This window comes from Microcaecilia unicolor, chromosome 3 (genome assembly GCF_901765095.1).
Source record: "Microcaecilia unicolor chromosome 3, aMicUni1.1, whole genome shotgun sequence".
NCBI lineage: Eukaryota > Metazoa > Chordata > Amphibia > Gymnophiona > Siphonopidae > Microcaecilia > Microcaecilia unicolor.
This window is the reverse complement of record NC_044033.1, coordinates 90,289,928-90,312,783: the sequence shown is the minus strand read 5'-3', so window position 1 is coordinate 90,312,783 and position 22,856 is coordinate 90,289,928. Positions and strand designations below refer to the sequence as shown.

The 22,856-nt window shown below is 44.4% G+C and overlaps 1 protein-coding gene across 1 annotated transcript in view; it reads left to right on the top strand.

Annotated features, from left to right (window-relative positions):
- The window catches only part of COMMD1 (copper metabolism domain containing 1), a 314,539-nt gene that overhangs the window by 225,073 nt on the left and 66,610 nt on the right, over positions 1–22,856 (top strand). The gene's annotated exons all lie outside the window — the stretch shown is intronic.

The window sequence follows — 22,856 nt, the reverse complement described above, 5'->3', positions numbered from 1 at the left end:
ACAAGTCGCTGGATTGATCTTATGGGACTAACGGAAAGAAAATGATAGGTAACAACTCATTTTTTCTTCCAAGAAGTATCTGCGTAATAAAAATACATGCATTTAGTCCCAGAACTACCAAGGTAATTGATTCTTGGAAGGAGGTTTTCAGCCAGTCCTGGATTTCTGACAGCTCCATCCTGATGCTTTATGATTCCTGCAATACTAATTTCAATAGGTAGAGTCAAGGACAACAGATACCACATAGCTTCGAGATGTAAGTACAAAACCAGGACTGGCCAAATGGTCTTTCTCCTGGACCTGGGCAACTTAAACTTGCTAAAAGTCCATTTAGCTGGATAGGATTGATTTAGGAGGGATAACCATGCAAGTCTTTGCAAACATACCATAAAATGTCATAAATGAATATACAGTGAGTTCAGGTGTGGCTATTCTGGAAGCATATTTTTAATGCTTGGACTGTATTCAGCTTTAAAAAGAGAAAACAGCAACAACAAAAAACAGTTGCATTGTGAAAGAGAATAAGAGAGTATTAGATAATGGTATTATCAATTGCATACAAACAAATACTTTAACTCTGCAGTGCATAACAACACTCATAAAACACTGGCAAATGTGTTGCAGTCTGCCAAGAGGTAATGGCAGGCGGATACAATTCTAAATCGCTGGCAGTGAGCTTATTCCCTTCAGGAAGCCTATGTAGTGAAACGGGTCCTGTTGGAACTGCTCCTGCTTTGAAGTCACGCATAGTATATACTCATTCTTGTTGAAAAGACTTAGGAAGAATTCACGTTAATTTTTTTAATAAAATATTATGGAGGTTTTTTAAGACCAGTAATAGAGAACTGTGAACTGTTTATGAATCATAAGTGTCTACCTGACTGCAGGTCCGCCTGCTTTTATGGTTAGGTAAGACAGTCACAGCCAACTGGGGTCTTTTTCCTCCTTTTTAAAGTAGAGAGGTGTGGTAGCCGTGTTAGTCCACTGTTTTTTAAAGAAATTAAAAAAGAAAACTAAAAAAGTAACTAGTTAGAAGGCCACTGAAAAGATGTTATACGAACTGTGTGGTTGTATGATCACTTTATACTGTACATTTTTTTTGTTACATTTGTACCCCGCGCTTTCCCACTCATGGCAGGCTCAATGCGGCTTACATGGGGCAATGGAGGGTTAAGTGACTTGCCCAGAGTCACAAGGAGCTGCCTGTGCCTGAAGTGGGAATCGAACTCAGTTCCTTAGTTCCCCAGGACCAAAGTCCACCACCCTAACCACTAGGCCACTCCTCCACTTGACATAGATTTGAAGTATTATTGATCCAATAATTGTATTTTTTATTTGTTCACTTTTTGTTGTGGTTCTCCTTTTTCTGTATATTTACCATACATAATGAGGACAATTTCCAAAGGCCACTTATCCTGGTTAAATGGCTGTTTATCCAGGTAGCAGGTAGATAGGCAATTTGAAAATTACTCCCCAGCGTGTAAAACTATGACATACTGATGGTTTATTGAATTTGAGGCTGTGAGAACTTTTGATTTGCTTTGACCCCCCCCCCCCCCCCCCCCCGAAGCTTGTGCTCTAGGTGACCACCACTGGTGATGATGTTGATGATATGTTGCTTTATACCGCCAACTCCCACAAGATGGTGGTTCAAAGCGGTTAACAAAATTAAAACATTCCAGAAAAATTAAGCATAAAATATTTTAAATAAGAACGTTTTTAGTTCTTTTCTAAAAGAAGTATAAGAAAAGGTTCCCAATAGCACTACAGGTAATGACAGCCAAAATTGTACAGCCTGAAAGCTAAAAGAATTCTCTAAAGTTTTCTTAAATGTAATCCCTGCAAATGATGGAAATAAAATAAGAAAAGGATCTCTGGATTTGAAGATCTTCTCAGAGGGAAAGACTTAACAAACAAAGATATTGGGTGAATTTACAGTTATGGCTCACCAATGATACCTAGAACCTACGTTTCAGCCAACATACATTTATTCCATAGTGCTGTCTGACCACTTGAGGTTATTAGAGGAAGAGTAGACTGCCTTATACTTACCAAAAGATATTTCTCTGACAAGATTAATAAGTGTTTTAAAAGAAAATCCAGTGAACACTTTAGCACTAACTTTTTTTTTTCACCTTGGGAAAGTAAATAACACAGTATCACAGTAAATGATGGTAGATAAAGACCCGAAAGGTCCATCTAGTCTGTCCTACAAGGTGGCCAAAGCCATGTCCGCCACTCTATATGGACCCCAGTCATCCATGCTTAAATGTAAAGGGGCATAGATTGGGGGGAGAGGTTTGGAAATGTGTGATTCACAGCCTGTCATGCAAATTCATTATGGAAAACCTGAAAACTTAACTGAATTGCAGCCCTCAAGTATCGAGTTTGGCCACCTCTGCCCCATGTTGAGGTTCCTATTAATAAACTCATGTTCACAAGCAAGGCATATAAAGGAAAAATTCCTATCATATCTTAAATCAACTAAATAGCACCTTCCCCACTCACCCCCCCTTGCTAATCTCTCTGTCCAGTATTATATTAACTTTGTAATTCCTGCTTGTTGAGACTTGTTGGCAAAGTACAAACAAACTCCTCATACAAAATGTTTTTTATTATAACTTATTAATTGACTAGCAAATTAATTTAAACATTGCATATTTAATCCACTGTTTCCAGAAGGACTGACATGTGGTCTCATTATAGTTGTGGCAACTGATTAGGGCATAAGAGGTTGAAATCTAGCTAGAAATGTAAGGTGGCCAAGTAAAATTTAATAAAAGACCTAATGGGACAAGTTTGATAATCTTGTAGAGGGAAACTCTAACTAGCTATCATATAGCCAGCTAAATGTGAGCAAATTTTCAGCTCAGAGGAGGAGTAGCCTAATGTTTAGAAAGTGGAATGAGAATCAGGGAAACCAGGAATCATATTCTGTATCTCCCACAGATACTTTGTGTAACCTTGGGTGAATCACTTCACTCTCCATTGTCTCGGGTACAGTTACGCCTGGATGTCACCCATCACACTACATTCTGTTCTGTTGAGCTCGCTTTGAGGCATATTTTCAAAGCACTTTGGGAGGCTATGGAAACCTATGGAACTTTGGGAGGCTAAGTGCTTTGAAAATAAGCCTCTTTGTGGACTACACTACTATTTGACATTCAAGCTCTCTGTTTAGATTTGTACTTTGTAGACCGCTAGCACTTCTGTGCAATATGCAGTATATTAAGCTTTTGTAGAATAAAATTACATAAATTGTAAGCTGTCTTGGGCAGAGAAATGAAAACAGTATTTGAATTGTAAGTCACTTTGAGTGCAGATTTGGGAAGGCATGTGATCAAATCCAAAACCAAAATCTAACTAGCTTAAATCTAGCCGGCAAAAACCTAGCTGGCTAAATTGGCCATGCTATCCTTGTGGCTAAGAGTAGTTATTAGTTAATTATTACTTCGAAAGGAGTGAAGCCTGTGAGGACTGGGATTGCTTTAATCAGTGGGATTTGAATTAGAGACTTGAGTATATCTATCGTTAAATAATTTCTGGTTTTTTAAAAGAGAGGGAATGTAATCAGATATATTATTTCTAACTAAAACCTGGACAGTAGGTATGTTCTCAATGAAATGAATTGACTATACGCCGTGTTTGGTCTTGAGGAAGCCAACCAGATGATCAATGTGGAATAATGTATTAGATGAGTAATATCTGGGGATAATCAGGTTAATACCATGTTTTCTTTTTTCTGTTTACTGTTTAATTTTTTCTGCCTCGCCTCACCCCATGCTTGGAATAAACTCCCTGAGCCCATACACCAGGCCCCCTCCCTGCCCATCTTCAAATCCTTGCTCAAAGCCCACCTCTTCAATGTCGCCTTTGGCACCTAACCACTATACCTCTATTCAAGAATTCTAGACTACCCCAACTTGACATTTCGTCCTTTAGATTGTAAGCTCCTTTGAGCAGGGACTGTCCTTTTTGTTTAAACTGTACAGCGCTGCGTAACCCTAGTAGCGCTCTAGAAATGTTAAGTAGTAGTAGTAGTAATTGATCTCCTTGTCTTATTTCCCTCTCCCTATTTTTCTTCACTTTGTGGTCTAAGAAAGAGAAAGATTGTATATAATCCATATATCTAGTTGGGATTGTTTTCTTCTTATATTGTATTAATGTGCAATCATCTCTGTATTACTGTTTGCACGTGACCGTTGTAAAATGAAAAATTATAAATAAATGATTTTTAAAAAAGAGTAGTCTTAGGGTGCCTTTTACTAAAGTTTGTTACGCAGTTACTGCCAGATTCTATATAGCGTGGCTAGAGATCCGTGCCAAAATCCAGGCATATTATATAACAACGCACGTTAACTTAATTGGCTTAACAAGCTAATCAGAGTTGATAACAGCACTTAACAAGCAATAATGAGCACTAATTGGCAATAATTAGAATTTACGGGCAGGGAAATGGGTATTTTGTGGGCATTCCAAAATTTATGCATGTAGTTATAAAATATGGCCCAGTTTTTGTTGGTGTAAATGGAAATGCATAGTTTTAGGTGCTGGAATATCAACTAAGCGTATTCTATATACTGCGCCTAAATCTAGACGCTGCTTATAGAGTATGCTGAGGCGGTAATGTTTACCGCACGGATTTTTTAGGCACTTATATAGAATCTGGCTCTTAATGCATACTGTTAGCACACAGTGGAGTGAAGGAGTAGCCTAATGATTAGAGCAGCGGTCAATTTAAATTCCACTGTTGTTCCTTATGACCTTGGGCAAGTCACTTAACTCTCCATTGCCTCAGGTGCAAGCCTAGAATGTGAGTTCTCAAGGGACAAGGTAATCCTACTGTACCTGAATGTAACTCACCTGTTTTAGTCTTTTGGGATCTTGCCAGGTACTTGTGACCTGGATTGGCCACTGTTGGAAACAGGATACTGGGCTTGATGGACCTTCGGTCTGTCCCAGTGTGATGAATGTTTTGCTCGATGAACTGTATTATCCTGGGTTATGTGCAATTTAAGGAGAATTGAGCACTTTGCATTTTTACCAGAAGCTTTTACATAGTAACATAGTAGATGACGGCAGAAAAAGACCTGCACGGTCCATCCAGTTTGCCCAACAAGATAAACTCATATGTGCTACTTTTTGTGTATACCTTACCTTGATTTGTACCTGTCCTTTTCAGGGCACAGACCGTGTAAGTCTGCCCAGCACTATCCCCACCTCCCAACCACCAGCCCCGCCTCCCACCACCGGCTCTGGCACAGACCGTATAAGTCTGCCCAGCACTATCCCAGCCTCCCGCCACCAGCTCTGCCACCCAATCTCGGCTAAGCTCCGTAGGATCCATTCCTTCTGAACAGGATTCCTTTATGTTTATCCCACACGTGCTTGAATTCTGTTACCATTTTCATTTCCACCACCTCCCGTGGGAGGGCATTCCAAGCATCCACTACTCTCTCCGTGAAAAAATACTTCCTGACATTTTTCATGAGTCTGCCCCCCTTCAATCTCATTTCATAAGATTTTTGTTGCGGTTTATTGATTTGGTATATCATCTGTAGAGGAGTGGCCTAGTGGTTAGGGTGGTGGACTTTGGTACTGAGGAACTGAGTTCAATTCCCCATTCAGGCACAGGCAGCTCCTTGTGACTCTGGGCAAGTCACTTAACCCTCCATTGCCCCATGTAAGCCGCATTGAGCCTGCCATGAGTGGGAAAGTGCGGGGTACAAATGTAATTAAAATAATTGCATTGATCCTATGATTGACAATTTGGAGTATGGCTTCAATATAGCCAGTTGAAAATCTGTGTCTGAGGATCATATTTCACTACCCTGTTTCCCTGAAAGTAAGACATCCCCCGAAAATAAGACCTAGTAGAGGTTTTCCTGAATTGGTAGATATAAGGCCTCCCCCAAAAGTAAGACCTAGCAAATTTTTGTTTGAAAGCAGGGCCGCCGAGAGCCGGACAAGGCCGCCCCTGGGCCGCCCCCCCCCCCACCCGAGGTCGCCGGGCCCCCCCCCTCCACCCACCCTCCGTCGCTCCCGGAATTAATCTTAAACGCCTCCTTTCACCCTCGCAGCAAGCAGCAGCAGGGCAGACCTCTCCTTCCTTCCATGCCCCGCCCTCGTGGACGTTACGTCAGGCGAGGGCAGGACACGGAAGGAAGGAGTGGCTTGCCCTGCTGCTGCTTGCTGCGAAGGTGAAAGGAGGCATTTAAGGTTAGTTCCGGGAGCAACGGGGGGGGGGGGGGGGGGGCAGGCCAACCCTGATCCAACCCCGATGTTTCCCCGAAAAATAAGACAGCCCCTGAAAATAAGACCTAGCGCATTTTGGGGGGCAAAAATTAATATAAGACAGTGTTTTATTTTCGGGGAAACACGGTATTAGTATATGGTGTATGCAGATCCTCTTGAATTATCCTGATAGGAGCCTACTTTTTGTACATAAGAAAAATAAAACGCAAAAGACAAATTGTCCATAGTATTTAAGATAAATTGATGGCAACATAGATCATAGCACTTCATCAAAGAAACATTAGCATCATACGCTTCCAACATCTTTTATACCTTTAATAGTCGGTAGCTATAACATCTTTCTCTTTAGCATTCATTTCCTATCTCTCCCAGCTATCCTGTATCATTTTTTCCTTTCAGTTTAGATGTTATAGTACAGTATATTAGTTGAATTCATGAGCCTCTATTGTTTCTCTTAAAGGGAGGTGACAGGGTTACTATGCTCTTATCCCGGTGATGGTGGTAAGATATTCGCTTTCAGATGGTATGAGTTCCCTGAGTACTTGAACCCTTGCCTTTGTGAACAGATGATAAACCTCTTGGTTTGTGAAATATCCCTGACACAGATAGGAAGTTGGCTCTGTTGTGACTGTTTGTAGCCTGTGACCTCTACCCCTGTTAGGGTCTGCAGATGTTAGCAGCTTTAACCTTTGCTCTTCTCTGACTGCTGTTTGGGATCCGGCCTCCCTGTGACCAGACCTTTTGCCTTAGGTCACTCTGCTTCAGAGGGACTGCTCTGGGTCAGACTGACCTCTCTGATCAATTTACTGTGGAATGGAAACACTTCAGTATTTTAACTCAGGCTCCAGGGACAGTTGATTAACAGACTGGCAGCCCTTGTATAATTGCTTCTCCTACTGCTCCCTTTGTCTATTCAGGGAGCGATGCTCCTGGTGGATCTCAGGGCCCCACTCACATCTCCTGTATATCCTTCTTAACTGGTCTCCCTCTAGGAGAGGAAATACATGGCTCCTCCCATGTGACTAAATTTTATATATATTTTTTTGTTACATTTGTACCCCGCGCTTTCCCACTCATGGCAGGCTCAATGCGGCTTACATGGGGCAATGGAGGGTTAAGTGACTTGCCCAGAGTCACAAGGAGCTGCCTGTGCCTGAAGTGGGAATCAAACTCGGTTCCTCAGTTCCCCAGGACCAAAGTCCACCACCCTAACCACTAGGCCACTCCTAAACTCCTATTTGAGTCATATTAGATTATAATTTCTGCTGTTACCCTTTGACGGATATCTGATTTCTGGAGCGGGGGCCAAAATGTGCTGTCTGCAATAGCAATGGCATAACATTTTTGACAACCCACTACATTAATAATGTCTGATTTGGTTGGAATAAAAAATAAGTCTGTTAATATTGCACTGCAAGAGATGCAGTTTTAAAATGTCAGGATTTAAAATGGAGTAGCTAAGATCACTGCTGTGAGAATCAGCTTAGAAGTATAATAAATAGTTTCTTGGCATGTGACTACATCCTTAATTGCCAGCAACAGATAATGGATATAATCAAACTGAGGAGCTGATGCAGAGAAGCACGCAAGGCTTTACGCACTGGTTGGCTTTAGTACACAGTTTTGTGGCACCCTATGCAAAAGCAGGTTTAGCGCATGAGGTAACCATGTGCAACGCCTAGCATGCACACCAGTGCACAGTACATTTAAATCCATGGTAATGATGCTGTTCTGCACACCTTTCTGCATCTGCACTGAATAACAAAGACCAAAAGGATAAGCATAATGCTGGGACATTAATGCCAGATCTAAGAAGGCATCAATGCTTAGCTCAGAACTTCTGCAGTGCTTATAGTGAGGATTTCATGCCTGTCTTTTCCCTTACCGTGAGTATAATGATCTGCAACTTTTTTAGAGCATGTGGGAGGTGTGCTGATACAAAAAGCATAAGTGCCAGACTGCAGAGAGACATGGGTCTGTGCACAGAAATGGGCACCTGGAGTTGCATGTGCACTCATCTGCACATGTGCTGGAATGCTCTTCAGCACATAAATATTGGTATCACACAAATTTTATGTGTAGACTAGCATTCCAGCACATACGAAGATGTGTGCACATGCAACTCCAGGTGCCGATTTCTGTGCACAGACCTGAATGTGCATGCATCCAGTGTGCTTTCCCATGTTAGCACACATGTTTTGTGAAGGGTGGATTTACATGTTGTTTGGTAATTGCTTTGAGGACCAAAACATTGGCATTGCTCTTGTGTTAGGAAGCCGTACACTGTGTCAATGCATAGTTCTAAATCAAGGTTTCTGCATCAGCCCGATGTGCAATTCAAGATACAGTTTGTTTAGGTGATATTTCTAGTTGTGAGGGAGGTATTCAAAACAAACCATGTAAAAGAGCTAATAGTAAATTTGTGATGTTGGCTTCTAGGATATTGGGGGGTCCTTTAACCAAGCTGCAGGAAAAAGGGCCCTGCGCTAGTGGAGGGGGCCATTTTTTCCCGCTCGCCAGAGCCCTTTTAACCACAGTGGGTAAAAAGACCCCAGTCACACATGGACACACGGTAAGAGAACTCTTACCGTGTGGCCATGTGACAGGGAGCCCTTACCGCCACCCTTTGAGTTGGAGATAAGGGCTCCCTCTCTAACCTGGCAGTAACCGATTACCACCGGGTTACCGCAACACAAGCCATTGCCGGGGTTTTTCTCCCCGGAAATGGCACGTGCTTTGGGTGGGACTACCGTTGGTGGCCACATTGGGCCAGCGGTAGTCCTGGAAGAGCGAGCGGTAAGCCCACGTTGGGCCTACTGCTGTTCTGTAAAAGGGCCTCTGGGTTAAGAAAACTATTGTGGATCTGACTCTTTGGATCTTTTTGATAAGGATGATGTAAAGGAAGTTTATAGACATATCAGCTACCAGATCTTACCACAATATATTGTTTTATTGCTGTAGGGTAAAACGTATCGTACTGGTTGCCCCATGGTGTATTACTAACAAGTGCAAAGGAAAAAATCATGATTTGTGCAATTTAGCATGCATTAAAAGGCAAAATCTTGCATTATTTGCCCTTAACTCATGCTAGTTTACTGCAGCATGAGCTAAATAATGAAATACACATGCATGCAAAGCACCTCATTATGCAAACTGAATAATGCAGCTTGCATTTAACTTTGCAAGCTACATTATTCATGTAAAAATAATGTGAGTTTTAAGTCAGTGTTATCTTTCTTCAACAGGAAAATTAGGCTGCTAAGAAGCAGCCAGATGCTCTCAGGGTGCCTCTTGAAGGGGATGGTGTCTACACTTAGTTCCCCTCATCTCCACAAGACCTCCTCTGACACTCAAGTTCCAATCCTCCCCTGAAACTCCCCTCCCCAGCACCTCCCTGTGGTTTCTGTGGTGGCTAGTGTGGGTGGGGGCAGGAGCAATCTCCAGTCACTCCTGCTCCATCAGTCATGGGGTTTAAAGATGACCCCGTGGTAGTTTTGTGTTCCTTAATTTGGCAGTGTGGACCCTAGCAGTACTACCACCAGAGGGGGTTAGTGGTGCCATTTTGAACCCAGCAATCAATTGAGTAGGAGCAACTGGGGATCACACCTTTTCTTCCTCTACTAGCCACCAGGGGAACACCCAGTGGGTGCCAGGGGGCTAAGAGGGAGGGGAGTAAAAGATGGGAATGTGAGTGCTAGATTGGTGTGGGGAACGGGAAATTTGGTGTCAGGGATATTGGAGGTGGTTGGGTTAATGCATCCCACCAAGGACACATTTAAGAGATAGTAGGCTTGACTTGGGGCTTGCTATCTGCATTACTGCAGACAGGAATGCACAGTATACACTAACCCTTAGTACTGAGTGTAATGCCCCTTTGGGAGCACTCCTGGGTCTGAGTTTGAGCTAGTTGGAGTCTCTGTTTGGCAGGCTCTGTTGGGCCCTGAAAAGATTGGCGCCTGGTGCCTCTGCCTGGGGAAGAAAGGTATTAGTAGGTAGGTCTTCCTCTGGGAAAACCCCAAAAGACCGCAGTGAATTTGCTGATGAGAAATATTTGTGATAGTCAACATATGAAACCTCCTGAGTGAATGAATGGTGTTCAATAAACTACTAAAGAACCCTTAAACAGTGCTCTTGAATCCAGTTAGTCTCCTTGCCAGTGTGGCAGGTTTAAACACCTCTCCGTCATTCCCCTTGTCCATCTCCACCAGGCTCCTCCAGATCTCACCTTTTTCTGGAGCACTCTGGACCAGTGTCTACTGGCCATCCAATGAGGGCTGAGTCAGTCTGGCTTGGCCAGTCCCTACTTCTGAGCTCCGAATATTGATTGTACTCCTAGGAGCCTCCACCCTCTCTGGGCTCTAAGTACCAATTGCATTTTCAGGAGCCTCTGCTAGGGCTCCAAATACTGACTGCATTTCCAAGGGTCACTCTGCCACTGGGCCTTGAACATTGACTGTGCCCCAGAAAGCCTTACCCTGAGCTGGCTCTCAAGGGCTGCTGGGCCTCAAGCCCTGACTATCCACCATGCCCTGACCTGGCTCCTAAGGGCTTCTCTGCTTCTGGGCCTTGAGCTGAGTGTGCTCCCAAGGGCTGCTCTGTTTCTCAGTCTCAGGCACCGATTGTGCCCTCAATGGCCTTTTTAAAGTTGTTTCCATCCTGAGCCTGCTCCCAAGGGCCTCCCTGCCCCTGAGCCTGCTCCCAAGGGCTGCTACACTGATGTCTTTCAAGAGGAGTATTTAAGTCTGTCTCTCCCTGCCAGGTACATAGCTCCTAGCTGTTAGAGCCTGTGGCTTGCAGCTGCAGGGTTTCCCCAATAGAGGAAAACTTGCCTCCCAGCTAAAAGACCAAGAACCAAAGATTGAATCGGGTTCTGAAACCCAGAGAAGCTAGTCTACCCCACTTATATTCTGGCGAGGAATTTCCCTGACCTAATAAGCAGCTTCAGTTACATTTACTTAGTGTGTTTGCATTATTTATTAACTTTAATAAGTGCATTTTTTCTAGTGAAAAAGGTGCTGGCACTCAAATGTCAGGCCACCCTTCACGGGTGGGGTGATCACTGAGGGACCCACCCCACAATAGGCAGGCCCCCTGCAACCAGTCACAGAATGTATGACAAGGCAGAATTGGTGTGTAGAGCCTGAGCTTTTTCATTAAAACCTGGGGATCATGGGCCAATTTTAGCAGACACTAGAAAAGGTGCCGGTACTCAGTACCCCCTTAAAGAAAGCCGTGACTTTAATAAATAGTCATCCCCAAAGTGTGTAAATGTTGATCATTTTGTCTGTCTTTTCTCTCAGTGAGCAATTTACATATATCACTCACCGTGCTGCTCACCTCAATGGCACAGCCAGACCCAGTATTTTGGATGGGCCCAGAGCTAACTTAGATGGTGGTATGGCACTCCACAAGTCCCCCCACCCCCCGGAGATATAAAAATTTTTTTTTAGATTTTTTTCACCTTCCCCACATCAACATCTCTTCTCCTCTGCAGCGCCCCAGCAACTGACCACCCATTGCTGAACCCCGTCCTTCCCTGGTGTACCTTACAAGCGTCCCCAGTGCCTGCACCGACTCCGCAGGCTTCCATTGGCCAGGTCCCACCAGACAGGAAATGATGAAAGCAAGGGCGGGACCCGGCCGATGGAAGCCTTCAGGGCCAGTGCAGGCAGCAATAATTGAATCACTGCAGACGCTGGGGACGCCTTTAAGGTACACCAGGGAGGAATAGGGTTCAGCAATGGGCGATCAGATGCTAGGGCGCCACGGAGGAGGAGAGACGTTGATGTGGGGTGCTGCCGCTGGGTGGACCTGAGCCAAGCTATGCCACTTGCTCACCTCCCTCCTTAGCTTAGTGATGTCAGTTATAACACTTCTCTCTCTCTCTCAGACAATTCACCTCAGCCAGAAGATCTGCCTTTCAAATCCCCTTTGACTAGAGATTTCTTCCTCTCCTTCTGTGTCTCAAACCCCCCTCCCTTTAGAGTAAGAAACCTAGTCTTGTGGTTTGCTCAGAGTCGCTGTATTAAGCCTTAAGCTATGCAGTCTGGAGTGTGAAAACAGTTCTTCCATTTTGGTACAAGAAAGGGCTTTTCAACCAGGCAATAATAAACACATTTTTAAAGAGATGCCAGGACTCATGAGACATAGTCTGGTGGTTACAGCAGCAGGCTGAATCCCAGGGAAAAATGACAGTTTAGATCCTACAGAAATGTCTTGTGACTTAGATGGCCCTTATTACCCTCTAGTGCCTCAGGGCACCAATTGATGGCTGGAAATGGAGTAGAGCAGCAGGCCGGGAAGCCAGGATTCAAATCTCAACACTTTATGACCTTGGGCAGATCAGCTTGGAGAAGAGATGGCTGAAAGGAGATATAATAGAGGACTGTAAAATTCTGAGTGGTAGACCTGACTAACTTGTTTATGGTTTCCAAAAATACAAGGGGAATAAGCTACAAAAAAGTTGGTTGATTTGCCAAAGGTCATAAGGAATCCTAAAAGATTGGTAGGAACTGAAGAAGTGTTTCATAAATATGGAATATACTCTACATGTCTTGATGTAGGGAAATAATGACATAGAGCTCTGTTGGGTTTTGAGACTTCTTTGGAGACAATGAGTTGCTTAACTTGAATGATAAAAGTGCTTCCTCAGTAGTCATGAGATGGAAAGAAGTTAGGTCAGACTTTTTAGGTATACCCAGAAGTAATGTTGCTGATCTCAAGTCATATTAACCATTTAGAAAAATGTTTTACTGCTATAAGTTGAAATATTTATCTGTAAAACATGGATAATGCTATTCATAATTTGCATTATTTGCTAGGTATATTAAAAGCCGATAAATCAGCATGGTTAATACTTAAAAAGGCCCCAAGCCGTAAAATGTTCTTAAACTTTTTCTATGTGGGTATTAATAAAAATTGTAATGTGCATTGGGAATAAATAAATAAATAAAAGATGACTAAAGTGGTCAATCCAAAATGTTGAGAGTGGCCAATTTCTCATGTCATGGGTGCATAAGCAGCCATAAAAAGTTACGTTTAAACTTCAGCAACTTTTTAAAATCTCTCTATCTAAAACGCACCTCCAACGTTCTAATGAAGCCTCACTTTCCCAACATTCTAAAAGTGAGGCGGCAGAGACCACTTTCTAGCCATGAGTGTCTGCCCCGCCCACGTGTCAAACGTGATGACGTCGAGGGCGGAGCACTGACACAACGAATGGGATCGCCAACCCGCTGCCATGCAACGAAACATGACGACAGACACACCAAGGACCTATGAAAACCAGCTGACAAACAAGGGATCGCTGACCCGTTGAATCACTACAACCACCTGTGCACACTAACCGCGCTTAAACCCCCCCCCCCCCCCCCCCCACACACACACACAAACAAAAAGCAGACAAAAGCATCCCTCCGGCGCACAACCCCCCCCCCCCCCCCAAACAAACAACAGCCAAAAGGATCCCTCCGGATTAATGAAAACTTTAAGTACATACAAACAGCCAACCTGAGTGCCGTGCAGAATTCAGTGCCTACAACGGAGACCTCCAGACACATGCGCCCTCAGCCCTGCCCCCCCCTACAGAACGCCACCCACATTCCACACTCTAACCAATCCACCCCCCCCCAAACAAAAAGCACCCAAACGGAACCCTCCGGCGCACAACCCCCCCCCCCCAAAAAAAAACCCCAAACATCACTCCGGTTTAATGAAAACTTTAAGCACATACAAACAGCCCACCTGAGTGCCGTGCAGAATTCAGAGCCTACAATGGAGACTTCCAGACACATACGCCCTCAGCCCCCCCCCCCCCCCCTACAGAACGCCACCCACATTCCACACTCGAAACAAACCCATATCTACTCCACCTCCTGCCTGCCTGCAACGGATTCCTCCGGTCTCATCAAAAATACAAGTGCCTACAAATAGCACATCAGACTGCCCTGCTGAATTCAGATTACTGTCTCACACTCACACGCAGACAATCACCCCCTACCAGCCACAAAAAAAAAACAAACAAACACATCTAATATGGACAATCAGCATCACTCACTAACACACATACATACAACCAAACTCCCCACCCCCCAAAATGTCACACACTGCCATGGACAGACAGCATCTTGCTTTCACACTCATACACACATACTCCCTCCCCCAACCCCCTTAATACAGAAACTGAAACAGTAAAAACCAACATCTCTCTCTTACAGACACAAAGAGACTCCCACAACCCCCTCCCCCCCTACAGAACACCACCCACATTCCACACTCAAACCAACCCGTATCTACTCCTCCTCCTGCCTGCCTGCAAGGGATCCCTAAAAAAATTTATATCCCTTAATATCAAACAGAAAAAGAAAAAAAAAACCACATCCTAGCGCCCGTTTCATTTTTTTTTTTCGAAACGGGCCTTTTTTTTACTAGTTTTCACATAAAAGGATGGGGTTTGCAAACTGTTTTCTATTACAGCCATTCTCAATCCAGTCCTCATCTCATCGGGTTTTCAGGATATCCACAATGAGTATGCATATGAGAGATTTGAATACACTGCCCAAATTGCATGCAAATCTAACTCATGAATATTCATTGTGGATATCCCGAAAATCTGATGAGACTTGGCATGCCTTGGTATGCCCTGAGGACTGGCTGTAAGTCCAACAGAATTCATTAAAATCAATTTTTTTTGTTTCTGGTGACTCTAGTCACCTTTTCCCAAGGATGGTCACATATTTAACATGGTAAAGTAATACATTTCACCCTTTGCTTGTTAAATTTTTGCCAACCTAATGTGGCAACAGTAGAAACATAGAAAAATGAAGGCAGATAAAGACCATATGGCCTATCTAGTCTGCCCATCCATGCCATCTACTATCCCTTCCTCCTAGAGATCTTAAGTACCTGTCCCAAGCTTTCTTGAATTCAGTTAGTTTTCATCTCCTCCACTGGGAGGCTGTTCTATTAATTCACTATCCTTTCCATGAAGAAGTACATAAGAACATAAGAATAGCCATACTGGGTCAGACAATGGTCCATCTAGCCCAGTATCCTGCTTCCAACAGTGGCCAATCCAGATCACAAGTGCATGGCAGAATCCCAGATAGTAGAAGGATTCCATGCTACTGATCCCAGGGCAAGCAGTGGCTTCCCCATATCTATCTCAATAGCAGACTATGGATTTTTCTTCCAGGATCTTATCTAAACCTTTTTTAAACCCATATATGCTAACCGCTGTAACCATATCATTCAGCAATGAGTTCCAGAGTTTAACTATTTGTTGAGTGAAAAAATATTTCCTCCTATTTGTTTTAAAAGTATTAGCATGTAATTTCATTGAGTGTCCCCTAGTCTTTGTACTTTTTGAAAGAATAAAAAATCAATTCAATTTTACCCATTCTATACCACTCAGGATTTTGTATTTTTCTTAGGTTACTTCTGAGTCTGTCCTATGTGCTCTTATTCCAGAGGTTCCTATTAACTGAAAGAAACTCGCTTCCTGTGCATTTATGCCATGGAGGTATTTAAACATCTCTATAATTTCTCCCCATATCCTGCCTTTCTTTCAAAGTATACATATTGAGATCTTTGTCTATCCCCATACACTTTGATGAAAACCACTGAACATTTTAGTAGCCGCTCTCTGGACCAAATCCCATCTTGTTTATATCTTTTTGAAGGTCTCCAGAATTGTATACATTATTCTAAATGAGGTCTCATCACCAGAATCTTATACAGGGGCATCATCTCACCTCCTTTTCCCTAATGACTATTCCTCTCCATGTGCACGCAAGCATGCTTCTAGTTTTTGTCATCACCTTTTCCAACTGTTTGGCCACATTAAGATCATCACGTATGATCACACTTAAGTCCTGCTCCTCTTGTGTATAAAAGTTCTTCACCCCCTAAACTGTACTGTTTCCTTGGGTTTTTACAGTTCAAATGCATGATTTTCATTTTTTAGCATTAAATCTTAGCTTCCAAATCCTGGACCATTCTTCATGCTTTGCTAGGTCCTTTCTCATGTTATTCACACCATCAAGGGTGTTTACCATATTGCAGATTTTGGTATCATCCACGAAACAGTCAAACCTTAGCAGACACTGTTCAGCAATATTGCTTACAAAAACGTTAAAAAGAACTATTCCAAGAACCGAACCTTGCGGCATACCACTTTCTTCAGAGTGAGCTCCATTTACCACTTCCCTGTGTCGCCTTCCACTCACCAGTTCCTAACCCAGTCAGTCAGTTTAGGGCTCATACCAAGGGCACTCAATTTATTTATTAGTCTCTATGTGGAACTGTGTTAAAAGCTTTGCTAAAATCTAAGTAGTGGTAAACATGAAAATCAAAAATAATACAAAAATAGGTGTTGATATTCAGAGTGATTTCAATAGACAGGAGAGGCTCCTGGCTGTTTAAATCACTTGTCCAAAATACACTGATCACTGCTGGCTGAATATTACCCCATAACCTCTCATACCTACTAACTATTGGCAAAAATCTTTCATTCTAAGTGGTCCAAAGTGAAAGGTCTAGTTTGCACAGAGAAAGGCTGAAGGGCTATGGTGATCTAACAGACCCCCCTCCCTCACAGGGCTGGTGCTTGGGTTCTGCTGCCCCCCTGCAAACTATCAGTTGGCGCCTCCCCCCCCCCCCATCTAGCATCTCCTTTCTCTCTTCTTCCTCCCCACACCCTTTTTCAGCCCAGTGCCTTAAAAGGTGAAGAACAAAAGTTTATTTATTTTTATTTTTTTTACTTGACAGCTTATTAATTTATTTGAAAGCTTCCCATATGTAGATATAAATATCATGAAATAAAATTGAATATAATTAAAACTGCTTAAAAAATTATTGTTGCTGGTGGAAACAGCACTAATAAAGGCTGTATTTTGTGCTCCTTTTTCTACACTGTTCTATAAATATAGTAATACATAGAGGGGCATAATTGAAAGGGGCACCCAAGTTCGCAGGACGTCCCGGAGAAGGGGCGGGGAAACCCATATTATCAAAACAAGATGGACGTCCATCTTTCGTTTCGATAATACGGTCGGGGACGCCCAAATCTTGACACTTAGGTTGTCCCTAGCAGGGGCGTAGCCAGCCTTCCGTGGGAGAGGGGTCCAGAGCCCGGGGGGAGGAGGCACATTTTAGCCCTCCCCCCGGCGCCACCCCCCCACCGCCGACATTGCGGCCCCCCCTCCCGCCGCGAACCCGCCGCCGCTGCAGCCTACCTTTACTTTTGCTGGCGGGGATCCCACTCCCCGCCAGCCGACGTCTTCTTCTTAGTCGCTTCCTGCTCTTCAATTTGTTTGCTGACGGACGTCAGACTCAGAGAACAGAACTGTTCTCTGAGTCTGACGTCCTGCACGTACAATTACGTGCAGGACGTCAGCAAACAAATTGAAGAGCAGGAAGGACTGAGAAGACGTCGGCTGGCGGGGAGTGGGATCCCCCGCCAGCAAAAGTAAAGGTAGGCGGCGGCGGGGGCGGGTTCGCCAGGAGGGGGGTCCTGGGGTGAATCTGCGGGCCCCACGTAGCTACTCCACTGGTCCCTAGAGATGGTCGTCCTTAGGCTTGGTCGTTTCTGATTTTTGGCGATAATGGAAACTAAGGACGTCCATCTCAGAAACAACCAAATGCAAGCCCTTTGATTGTGGGAGGAGCCAGCATTCGTAGTGTACTGGCCCCCCTGACATGCCAGGACACCAACCGGGCACCCTAGGGGGCACTGCAGTGAACTTCAGAAAAAGCTCCCAGGTACATAGCTACTACTACTACTACTACTACTATTTAGCATTTCTATAGCGCTACAAGGCATACGCAGCGCTGCACAAACATAGAAGAAAGACAGTCCCTGCTCAAAGAGCTTACAATCTAATAGACAAAAAATAAATAAAGTAAGCAAATCAAATCAATTAATGTGGACGGGAAGGAAGAGAGGAGGGTAGGTGGAGGCGAGTGGTTACGAGCTCCCTTACCTTGGGTGCTGAGCCCCCCAACCCCCCCCCAAACCCACTCCCCACAACTGTACACCACTACCATAGCCCTTATGGGTGAAGAGGGGCACCTAGATGTGGGTACGGTGGGTTTTGAAGGGCTCACATTTACCACTACAAGTGTAAGGTAGGGGGTGTGTGCCTGGGTCCACCTGCCTGAAGTGCACTGCACCCACTAAAACTGCTCCAGGGACCTGCATACTGCTGTCATGGAGCTGGGTATGATATTTGAGGCTGGCAAAAAATATTTTTTAAAAATTGTTTGAGGGTGGGAGGGGGTTAGTGACCACTGGGGGAGTAAGGGGAGGTCATACCCAATTCCCTCTGGAGGTCATCTGGTCAGTTCGGGCACCTCTTTGTGGCTTGATCGTAAGAAAAAACAAGGACCAGGCAAAGTTGTCCAAGTATTCGTCAAGGACGCCCTTTTTTTTCCAGTATGGGTCGAGGACGCCCATGTATTAGGCATGGCCAAGTCCCGCCTTCGCTACGCTTCCGACACGCCCCTGGGAACTTTGGTCATCCCCACGACGGAAAGCAGTTGGGGATGTCCAAAATCGGCTTTCGATTATTACAATTTGGGCGACCCTGTGAGAAGGACACCCATCTTGCGAATTGTGTTGAAAGATGAGCGTCCTTCTCTTTTGAAAATAAGACTGATAGCCAAATTTCAGTGAAGGTGTGCTGTTAATCTTAACTGGGCTTAACTGTTGTTGTAATCTGCCTTGGGAAGCCTGGTGTTACTAAGATTGGAAGTAAAATTAAACTGTTCTTCCATTGGGGTGCATGGAACCACATCTTCATCTCATCTCTTTTGTACAAATGGATTATTCTGTTTTGAGCATGTTTCAGGGACAAGTGGTTTTCATAAGTCAAAATAATAATAATTTTTTTTTCTTTCATGCAGATCTCTTTTGTTTTAACATAACTAAATGGGCTTTAAGCCCCTAATGCAGTCCATTGGTTTCCTTATATTTTGTCCTCGTGATGACTTATACTGTGCCAAACCCCCCCCCCCCCATTAATGCCGCCATCCCCCTCTTGCGTACTAGAGTTCTACCTTGCCGCCCACTCTGGTGGTGTAGTTTCCTCTATGGCGGCGGGGGCAGGAAACAATCCCACTCTTTCCTGCTCGCTGCTGCTACTCTGTCTCCGACGCTCTCCACTTTTCTCTTCTGTGCTGCGGGCGCCGCCACCGTGCTTTCCCAAAATGACTGCCGAGACTTCGGTAGCAGTCTCAGAAGCCTCAGCAGCCGTTTCTAAAATACAGCTTGGCCGTCCATGGTACAGAAAAGTGGAGAGCGCTGGAGACAGAGTAGTGGCAGCAGGCAGGAAAGAGTGGGATTCTTTCCTGCTTCCGCAGCCACAGAGACCACTATACCACCAGGGCGGGCGGGCGGGCGGGCGGCAAGGTAGTAGTATGCAGGAAGGGGATGGCGGCATTGCTCTGGTGGTGGGGGAGGGTAAGCAAGGGTAAGCATGGCAGTCTCTGGCACCCCCTGAATGTTGGCGCCCCCCTGTCATGCATACCCTGCTTACCGCATTCTGCTGGCCTTCCCCCCCCCCCCCCCCCCAAAAAAGGAAAACAAAAATCTCTCACAATAAGTCAAAGGACAAACAAAACAAAGGTGGAAATCACCAAAATACAAGTGTTTAAATAGAAACAGATCTCTCACTGTTCTCCAAACTGAAGATTAGATGGTCTCAAGGGCCAAACCCTGGCCACTACTCAGTCCTTCTCCTCCTTTCCTTGAATGGAAGGGTAAGTGATCGTGAGGCCTAATTCTCTTTCTCCACCCATCCTACCACTCAGCAAAAGCCAAGGGCCATCATCACCCTACAACATCCCCCCCCCCCACCCCCACCCCCATCCACTGTGTCTCCTTTCAGTTCCAGAAAGACTTTCCCAACTTTTTATGAGGCAGGGCAGAAAGATGTCAGAGAAGGTGCTCATTTCCCATCCTCAGTCAGCTCTTTTAAAAATGGCACTGACTGACTTCTTATTGCTTAAATCTGGATTTTCAATATTCTTTTATATATTTATTTGATTTTGTAATGTACAAATATAATTAGATTTAACAAGTCAGACAAAGTTTGAACAGTTTCAAAATATGATAGAACAAACAGTGTAGAACAATTATCAGCATGGGAATGGGATAGTTAAAACTTGCTCAGTTGAAATGAACAGAAAGAGTAACTTCTATAGAAGTAAAGAGTAATAAAATCACGTATGGGCCCTTTTACAAAGGTGTGCTGAAAAATGGCCTGCGGTAGTATAGACACATGTTTTGGGTGCACGCAGAATCATTTTTTAGTGCACCTGTAAAAAGTGCCTTTTTTCATTTTTGCCGAAAATGGACGTTCGGCAAAATGAAAATTGTCATGCGTCCATTTTGGGTCTGAGACCTTACCACCATCCATTGACCGATGATTACTGCCCATGCGCCAGAAAATAAAAATATTTTCCGGCACGCGTAGCACTCACTCATCAAAAATGAAATTACCGCAAGGGCCACATGGTAGCTGAGTGGTAACTGAAAATTGACGCGCGTAGGTGCCTAGGCAGCTTAGTAAAAGGGCCCATTAGTAAGGTCAATATCACATTTTTTCTATTTAGAGAATTGACGATTTGTAATTTTTGGGATTCTAGAACATTTTCATATTTCTTAAATAACAATACCCAGTTCTACCACATGGGAAGAGAGAGATGAGAATTATCTTTCCAGTGGTTAACTATCAGTTTAAGAGCAATAGAAATCAGAAAGTCAAACAGGTTTTTTGTCATCTTCTGATAAAGAGGATGAAAAAACAGGGGATTTCCATAGAACAAGTTCGATTGATATAGGTTCTTTAAATTGTAGAAGATCCATAATTTCAGTCCAGACATCATTCCAGAATAAACTGGAAGATTTTCTGTATTTTACCTGCTCAGACTTTGAATAGCAAATATTTTTATTTGCCAGCCTACCTGAATGGTTATTGACTACAACTTCCTATCTAGACTCAGACTGGATGAATCAATCCCTTACTTATTTTTACTTGAAAGCACTTTAACTTTAAACAACTTTAAGAAAGTAGACATTTTCTAAAAGCAAACATTTCTAAAGTTACTTAGGTAAAAAGCCTTGGCCACCAATCAGTATCTTATCATAAGAATATCAGTTTGACATTGAGCAGCATAGATTAGTGTATTTCCATAACGGAAAGCAGGCTCTGCAATTTAGCATAATGCATTCAGAATCCTTTTCAGTTCAAATGTAAACAATGGTTTGAATATTAACTTTTCTGCTGTAGTGTATATTTCAAAGGTATTTGTCAACCAGTCAGTTCCTTGTCATCCGCAGCAGATGAATACATTAACTGATGGGTTGTATCCGCCTACTAGCAGGTGGAGATAGAGAACGCTGAAAAATCATAGTGCCTTTTGGACGGCTAGCCCCAACTGCCTTCAGTATTTCTCTATCTCCCAGCAGGTGTGGACGTAGCTTGATCAGCTCCTGGATTTCAGATTGCCTGGGGTGGCTCCTGTGCTTTGCCAGTTGAGCAGGGGTGTTGTGGCTAGTGGTGCCCATTTTAAAAGCATATAGGTTCGCCCTTTCCCTGCCTTACCCATTCCCCCCCGCCTCCCGGAGTCCCTCTGTTGCTGCCTGCCTCCAACTTTCCTCACAGCGTTAAAAAAAAAAAAAAAGAGCGCGCTTTTACTGCGTGGCTGTTCTGAGGCTTTTTCCAGAGATTCTGGTTCTGTGCAGCTTGACCAGAGCTCGTTGACTCGATCTTCTGAGGTGAGAGTGGTGCCCAGCTCCTCCGGGGAGGTCCCGCGGATGCCGTTCCGAACGGGGTAAGTTTTGGCGCGAAGCCACCATTTTATTGCTATATTTCCGTCCGGTCGGGTGATGGCTGCTGAGGGAGTTAAGCGCTGCTCCCGTTGTGGTAAACGCAGATCAGCAGCGGGGCTGTGTAAAACGTGCTCCTTAGACGCTCACGCTAGTATGAGCATGGCGAGCGATGTTTCTTCCCGCTCAATGGAGCTGGCAGCGGGTGCCATTTTGGAAGCGCCGCATGTCTCGACCCTTGCGGTTGTGGAGGAGTCTGCGTGCAGGGGGACGCCTCGTTTAGAGGCTGCCAGAGGAGCTCCTACATCCATTTCTCCTGTCGGAGGCGGAGGGCCAGGGTGAGTTTTTCTCTCCTGAGTTTGTGCTTTTAATACATAAGGCGTTCATGCTGAAAAGAGCTCTGCCGCAGGTGTCTGATACTGCGTTGCATCCTGGCTTCCCTCCGGGTGCTGAGATCCTGGGGATGGCTTCAGATGTTATTTCCTCCCCCGAGCGTTGGAAACATGCTAAATATAGACGGGTAAATTCCCCATCTGAAAGTGGCGCATATCCTCCCCCCCACCCCACCCCATGGTCAGGCTGTGGGGAGTCTGAGGGGTCTGGCAGTCCCTCAGGGACGGATGATCCAGAGGAGAGTGTCTGTTTGCCACTGGATTTGGATGATTCCAATGCAGTCCGGATTTTCCACCATGATGAGCTGCCAGCTCTTATTTCGGACGCCTTTGCAGGCCCTCTCGATTGATGATCCTGCTGAAGGCGAGGTCTTCTCTGT